Source organism: Gigantopelta aegis, chromosome 10 (genome assembly GCF_016097555.1).
Source record: "Gigantopelta aegis isolate Gae_Host chromosome 10, Gae_host_genome, whole genome shotgun sequence".
In the NCBI taxonomy this organism is placed as follows: Eukaryota; Metazoa; Mollusca; class Gastropoda; order Neomphalida; family Peltospiridae; genus Gigantopelta; species Gigantopelta aegis.
Genome location: NC_054708.1, coordinates 57,597,323 through 57,605,678, shown reverse-complemented (window position 1 = coordinate 57,605,678; position 8,356 = coordinate 57,597,323). Strand labels below are relative to the sequence as shown.

Here is an 8,356-nt window from a genome sequence, read left to right as displayed (position 1 = left end):
CCATGTTTTTGTTGGTTTGTTTTGTTTACAAATGTTTTAGATGTGTTACTCTTTGCAGTGGTAAAGCACTCGCTTGGTGTGTGGGCGGTTTAGGATCGATCCCTATTAGTGGGTCGTCTCGCTCCAGCCAGTGCACCATGACTGGTATATCAAAGGCTGTGGTATGTACTATCCTGTTTGTGGGTTGGTGCATATAAAAAAATCCCTCGCTACTAATGGAAAAATGTAGAGGGTTTCCTCTCTGACTGTAAAAATTACCACAACAAACTTTAACCCATCAGAGTACTGCATAGCTCAAAAACAGTATATACAAGAATTTTTACAAAGTGAAAAGTAGAATGACAACATGTTTTGAATTTCTTTTATTGAATGAACTGTACAAAATAGAATAAATTATGTACACATGAACATATGTTACAGCATAAGATCTAAATTTACAATAGTAATTTTGTTTTGCATCTGTTGTAAACGCTATACTAAGTATTATTTGTGATGTTCCTTTTGGGTAACTAATGTCACAGTATTTAGAAGGAAGATTTGCTTTACATTTTTTGTACTTCAATACAATTTTTTTTTAAATGTGACAATTTAATTTCAAAAACCTGTTGTAATGACTCCTGTATGAACACAAAATTGAGAATTGTTATTAGACATCTAAATTCTGTAGTTCATTTTCTTTTATTTTGAGCATGGAAGTTCATTAAAAAAACATGTATTACTGAACTATTTTAATATTAAAACTTGTGCTTGTGCAACTGGGTTTTATTTCCTTACCAGTACCATCATCTGTTGTACTACAGATCTGATCAAGTATAAAATAATTAATAGAATCAAAAGCTACTTGCACTGAGAAAGTCGTCATGGAGTGTACATTCTGTAGATATAAATACACTGCATTTTTTACAATTTCAGTTGGTATAACTGATAATACCAAACTCCGACATAATACGGTAACTTGGGACTAGACATAATAACCATCTTACTGTATTTACAAGTGTCCTATTTGCTGATGGACAGTATAAACATCTAGTCCTGTTAAGTATAGGGATTCTTGTGAACAGAAGTCGGTCTTATTATTCACTGTACATCACACAACTGTGCTTATGGCAGCTCTGAAGTATCATCTTGTGTTTATCTCATTTTTACCACAAACTGATGGTATTATCTGAATGAATGTCACACACAACTATGAACAACATACAGAATTACACCAACAGGTATGCAATGGGTTCTTTCAGATGGATGAGTTTGTCGCATAGCACCCTTGTATGCCATCCAGTCATCTTAAGATAGCTATTGGTGCGTTCATCCTCACACTTCAATTTGGAATGTGTTCACCCATCAATGTCGATGATAAGTCTTTAGCTTTCTTCTAAAACTGGGGCGTTTCTCTTCTCTGATTACTCAATAAAGCTGTTATTTTTTTCACACAATGTTTGTCCGTCTTGCTGCCTCAACTGACGAGCATTCTGGGAGCTATGCTCATGGACATAAGCTCCTGAAACAGCAACTTGCAAGCGTATGGCATCCGTACTTGTGAAATCTGAAATACAGAACAAGTCGTAACCATGGTGAAATGGAATAACATTTTACTTCGTTATAATGTCTGCTTCTATCCCATAAATTGGCAGCACACAGTTCTGGGCTGCACATCCAGGAGATGGGGGTTATGGGTTGGGTTTTAGGGAAAGAAGTTAAGGCATTGCATTGCCACACTGGGTGTGTGATCTAGCTCAGTAAAGTGCTAGAATTGGTGAACCCATTTTCTGACTGGTATATCTGGTATGTGTGGTCCTGACTGCAACCCCTGCAATTGGCCACAGCAATCAGCAATGCCGTGGAGTTTTTCATTCTCCACTGCACTTTTTTGCTGTGGACTATATTAGATTTTTTTTTCAACGGCTTGTTTTTTGCCATGGACGTTTTCTTAATTGCAGGGTTTGTGATTGTGGGTAATGTATATAAAAGATTCATTGCTACTAATAGAAAAATGTAGCGGGGAACTATATTAGATTTTTTTTCCATGGCTTGTTTTTTGCTGTGGACGTTTTCTTAATTGCAGGGTTTGTGATTGTGCGTAAATGTATATAAAAGATTTCTTGCTACTAATAGAAAAATGTAGCGAGTTTCCTCTGAAGACCAATTTGTATTATTTAGTGACACCACTAGAGCACACTGATTTCTTAATCACCAACTATTGGGTGTCAAACATTTGATAATTCTGACAGCATTAGAGAAAACCTTAATTTTTTTATTAGCAGCAATGTATCTTTTAAATCTGCCCACAGACAGAAGTCTTGCCATACACACACCTGATTTAAAATTACAATAATAATCTTTTACACTCTGTCAGTACCAATAATAGAAGGAGCTAGAGCAAGTATCATTCAAGGTTCAGTTAATTAGAAAATCATATCCGGCCACGTCTGAACAAATAACATGGATAAGAGTGCTGGTAGATGGCATTGCTAGTACAAGTATCTATTAAGGTTCAGTTAATTAGAAAATCATATCCAGCCATGTCTAAATAAATAACATGGATAAGAGTGCTGGTAGATGGCATTGCTAGTACAAGTATCTATTAAGGTTCAGTTAATTAGAAAATCATATCCGGCCATGTCTGAACAAATAACATGGATAAGAGTGCTGGTAGATGGCATTGCTAGTGCAAGTATCATTCAAGGTTCAGTTAATTAGAAAATCATATCCGGCCATGTCTAAATAAATAACATGGATAAGAGTGCTGGTAGATGGCATTGCTAGTACAAGTATCTATTAAGGTTCAGTTAATTAGAAAATCATATCCGGCCATGTCTGAACAAATAACATGGATAAGAGTGCTGGTAGATGGCACTGCTAGTGCAAGTATCTATTAAGGTTCAGTTAATTAGAAAATCATATCCGGCCATATCTGAACAAATAACATGGATAAGAGTGCTGGTAGATGGCACTGCTAGTGCAAGTATCTATTAAGGTTCAGTTAATTAGAAAATCATATCCGGCCACGTCTGAACAAATAACATGGATAAGAGTGCTGGTAGATGGCATTGCTAGTACAAGTATCTATTAAGGTTCAGTTAATTAGAAAATCATATCCGGCCACGTCTGAACAAATAACATGGATAAGAGTGCTGGTAGATGGCATTGCTAGTACAAGTATCTATTAAGGTTCAGTTAATTAGAAAATCATATCCGGCCATGTCTGAACAAATAACATGGATAAGAGTGCTGGTAGATGGCATTGCTAGTACAAGTATCTATTAAGGTGCAGTTAATTAGAAAATCATATCCAGCCACGTCTGAATAAATAACATGGATAAGAGTGTGGGTAGATGGCATTGCTAGTGCAAGTATCTATGAAGGTTCAGTTAATTAGAAAATCATATCCGGCCATGTCTGAACAAATAACATGGATAAGAGTGCGGGTAGATGGCATTGCTAGTACAAGTATCTATTAAGGTTCAGTTAATTAAAAAATCATATCCGGCCATGTCTGAACAAATAACATGGATAAGAAAAGAAAGAAATGTTTTATTTAATGACACACTCAACACATTTTATTTATGGTTATATGGCGTCAGACATATGGTTACAGACCACACAGATTTTGAGAGGAAACCCGCTGTCGCCACTACATGGGCTACTCTTCCGATTAGCAGCAAGGGATCTTTTATTTGCGCTTCCCACAAGCAGGATAGCACAAACAATGGCCTTTGTTGAACCAGTTATGGATCACTGGTCGGTGCAAGTGGTTTACACCTACCCATTGAGCCTTGCGGAGCACTCACTCAGGGTTTGGAGTCGGTATCTGGATTAAAAATCCCATGCCTCGACTGGGATCCGAACCCAGTACCTACCAGCCTGTAGACCGATGGCCTACCACGACGCCACCGAGGCCGGTAACATGGATAAGAGTGCAGGTAGATGGCAGTGCTAGTACAAGTATCTATGAAGGTTCAGTTAATTAGAAAATCATATCCGGCCATGTCTGAACAAATAACATGGATAAGAGTGCTGGTAGATGACATTGCTAGTACAAGTATCTATTAAGGTGCAGTTAATTAGAAAATCATATCCGGCCATGACTGAACAAATAACATGGATAAGAGTGAGGGTAGATGGCATTGCTAGTACAAGTATCTTTTAAGGTTCAGTTAATTAGAAAATCATATCCGGCCATGTCTGAACAAATAATATGGATAAGAGTGAGGGTAGATGGCATTGCTGTTACAAGTATCTATTAAGGTTCAGTTAATTTAAAATTCAGAAAAATAACATACAGACTTTATAATCAAGACGAGATGTTATCTTTTATTGTATCTGTAATTGCAACATACCTGTGTTTTGTTTTTACATCCGACATTCAAATGTCTGGTTTCTCAAGTTAGCAATGGCGATCAGTCCACAGATGTTACACACATGGACCCGGTATGGGTTGGATGCTTCAAACAAACGTTCTCGCAGAAACTGAGTGGCTCCATGGGCAATCTGACAGTCCCGCTCCATCTCTCCAAAATGCAGTCCACCATCACTAAAATATAACAGGCCATTTTAATATCACTAAAATAAAACAGTTTTAGTATCAGTGTCCATAGATTTTGATGTCAAGCAATTTTTAAAATAGAACGTGTTCTGTTAAATATGTATCTTGAACCCAAAGGAAGATGTCGTCACATAATATTGTTTATAAGTTAACCAATTAAGTTCAAACTTCAGAGCGTAGATGCTTTAAAAACATTTTTAATAATTACTTAGTCTGAATAAACAACAATATGTCTTAAATCACGATATCATTTAAATCACCATGTTTCAACATCAATTTCACCATGTTCTCATTTCACTGAGAAATACACCATGTTATCATTCCACTGAGAAATTCACCATGTTCTCATTCCACTGAGAAATTCACCATGTTCTCATTCCACTGAGAAATCCACCATGTTCTCATTCCACCGAGAAATCCACCATGTTTTCATTCCACTGAGAATCCACCATGTTCTCATTCCACTGAGAATCCACCATGTTCTCATTCCACCGAGAAATCCACCACAACCATATCACGATCCACTTTTATTGGTAATATCAGGTGATAAAAACTACAATAAAAAAAATTCCAATAACTACGTTGTACTGTACTTATTATACAATGCACAAAACATAATTTTATACATTCAATAAAATAACAAATATATATATTTACTCACGCTCTTCTACCAGCTTTTCAAACACCATAGTTCTCTCTTTCTCAAAATGTTCAAGTAATTCATAATATCAAATGCACTCCTTTTATTCCACAAAAACACTCACTCACCCAAGCTACACTGCTTTCACCGCACACCAAGCTATACCCCAATCTCTCCACTTTAATTAAACACTATACTCCTACATTGCTTAAAGTACACTAACAATGAACTGACAAGCTAACTAAATGCAATGTTCTGGCTTGCCCGTACCCAAAACACACAAATAAAACCCAGTGACTCTGTAGCTCATTAATAAAATATACACAACCAATATATACACCAATATATATACTACATATTACCCTTGACTTGTGACACACATGCTTTACCCATAACTTCTCATAGGCGTCGGTTTTCTAAATTAAAGGGTGCCAGTGTCTTTTGAATGACGTAACGTTTGTGTTCTTTTTGGTCTACAGAGAGGCGCCTCGGATCTTCACACACTGGAATACGTTTCACACCCACGACTTGCCGGACTTGCAGAGTATTTGAATCTTATTGGAGGTGTTTTAATGTGTGTTCCTCTACTAGGGACACCACCTCCTTTTTGAATTTGCCGGAGGTGGTTTAATTTTGTCCCTCTCCTAGGGACACCACCTCTGGATAAATAGAGGATGCCGATGTTGGAGGGCACGACGGCTGGGCGGGATGGGGGGGGGTTTGTTGGGTGGGGTATGGGGGAGGGGGTGTGTGCCACCGGAGGTTAGTGGTTAGGCGCCTAGGTGTAGGCGGTTTAGGCCGTAGGGAGTTAGGTTTGTCTGGGGGTTAGCCCCCTCTCCCCTTTTTCGTGCCTCCCTCCTTCCCCCCCCCCCCCCCATCCAGCCAAGCTTTAGTTACCGATATTTTCGGTATTCCTCTGCTAAATAATATAATTTTTAAAAAAAATTGTATTTCCTGTGACTCTTTGAGCCTTTAAACCTCCAACCCTCTCCAGACAAGGGCTTAAGTAATTAATATGAAGTAGATTATGAGATTATGTTATTTCGGAAGCCCGTTCCAAATTTGGTGTTTAATTTAAGATATATTTGAAATTGTATTATTTATTTTTAAGTAAATTGTTTTGGGATTACACCAAACAAATTTATATATATTTTTTAAATTTGTCCCCATATTTATTTAATTTTTAGAGTAAATATCTAAATTGTCCCGTTAAATTTCTAGCCCGGAGCAGACCCCTGGCTATCCAGGACTCGGCCCTGGGGCAGACATGCTTGAAGCTCTAGTGGCATGTAAGCATGTAAACATTTACAACCAACCAACACATGGACAAATGCTGCTGGACTTTCATTAGCCAGTGAAATTAGTCAAGTTCCAGCTTAGTAATTTTAGAATAGTTTGTTTTAATGGGTCATTTTTTATTTTCTGCAATCTGACATATTAGATATTAAATAACACACATTAAAATGAAGTTACTTTTTACCTACCTCAAAAAAACTACCATAAATACCATATTTGTTTACTTAAATAAAGGTCTATTCAGGCTAAATCCAATCTAGTTTGTGCAAAAAACCCAAAAACAAAACAAGAGCCGAAATTAGACAAAAAAATTATGAAAAATCCATTCCTACATAAAGCATTATTATGTGGTTTAGTATTTTTAAAATGTTTCTTATATATAAACAAACATACTTCGTTTCCTCTCTGGTGGTATCCGTATTGATGCAAGAGGTTTGAGATTTTCTGGATGTTCACAGTGTCGTTGAAAGGTGTAGCATCACCAATCTCACCCTTGTTAGCAGCAACCTTGCCCTGCAGGCACTCGATCAAGTGACCAATGGTCATACGAGACGGGACGGCATGAGGGTTGATGATTATGTCGGGACTGATGCCTTCAACAGTAAACATCATGTCCTGAATTGAACAAAAATTGCAACATACTAATTTATCTATTTCATAACAAAAGCATTTCTTACAACTTTTATAAAGTTACTGAACAAACAAGAACAACAATCGTACAAGAATTCTGCCACATTAAATGTTATCTACCACAAACTGATTCAGTGAATAAAGAAATAATTTGTGATGTAACATTCAGAATTAATTAATTCTTTAAAAAAAAAAAATTAAATTAAAACTTTAATTTAATAAATTGATAATTTTTCAACATACTTTGTGGTGAACATTCATGATGCAACGAGAAACTAAGTTTCAGTGATCTAGGACTTATAGTTTGCGAGCAATGGATCATGCAAAAACTTGACACTATAGAGCTAAACTCAATGTTGATAAAGTTGCCACAGGAAAATTAATACCCATAATTTGTTTTTACTTCATCAAGGAGAGACAAAAACTCACACTGTCATATAGGTCTGGGGACAATAAACATATATTTAAAAATTAATTAAAATTTTTTTTATTATTAACTGAACAAAATATCTCCGATAAGAAAGCTGTGCCATTTTTAATTATTTTCTTTTAAACTCTAATCAGTAATTCTGAAACATTATTTATACCTGATAGAACAATATCAACAATAAAAAAATCAGCTGCTTTAAAGGAAGTCAATAAGCAGAGAGATTGAGAAACAAGATGAACAATTTCACGTCTAGATATTTTACTATAAAATAGAGAAAAAAAACCAATCTCTTCACCTTTTGTCTGTAAGTAATTCCACAAGTTCCTTTCTGTCCGTGACGACTGGCGAACTTGTCCCCAATCTGAGGAGTCTTCACAGTGCGTACACGGATCTTACAGAACTTGTAACCTTCGTTGTTAATGGTCACCATCACCTGCAATAAATTTTTGTTTTAAACATTTAATTTTAACATTAGGTATGGGATTGGCAAACAGGCACATGCCTATATTAACAGAATATAGAATAGAAAAAAAAAGAAAGAAAGAAGTGTTTTATTTAACGACGCACTCAACACATTTTATTTACGGTTATATGGCGTCAGACATATGGTTAAGGACCGCACAGATTTTGAGAGGAAACCCGCTGTCGCCACATAGGCTACTCTTTTACGACAGGCAGCAAGGGATCTTTTATTTGCGCTTCCCACAGGCAGGATAGCACAAACCATGGCCTTTGTTGAACCAGTTATGGATCACTGGTCGGTGCAAGTGGTTTACACCTACCCATTGAGCCTTGCGGAGCACTCACTCAGGGTTTG

The 8,356-nt window shown here is 36.6% G+C and overlaps 1 long non-coding RNA gene across 2 annotated transcripts; it reads right to left on the bottom strand.

Moving 5' to 3' along the window:
- Nucleotides 1–158: 158 nt before the first annotated feature.
- On the bottom strand, nucleotides 159–7,971 carry LOC121384143. 2 transcript variants are annotated; one of them, XR_005959349.1, is made up of 5 exons: nucleotides 7,835–7,971; nucleotides 6,873–7,094; nucleotides 4,804–5,096; nucleotides 4,338–4,531; nucleotides 159–1,543 (listed from the first exon to the last, which is right to left on the bottom strand). It is a non-coding gene; the product is annotated as an uncharacterized LOC121384143 (long non-coding RNA). The 2 variants fall into 2 exon arrangements; XR_005959350.1 differs by having other exon boundaries at nucleotides 4,882–5,096.
- Between the last annotated feature and the right edge of the window lie 385 nt (nucleotides 7,972–8,356).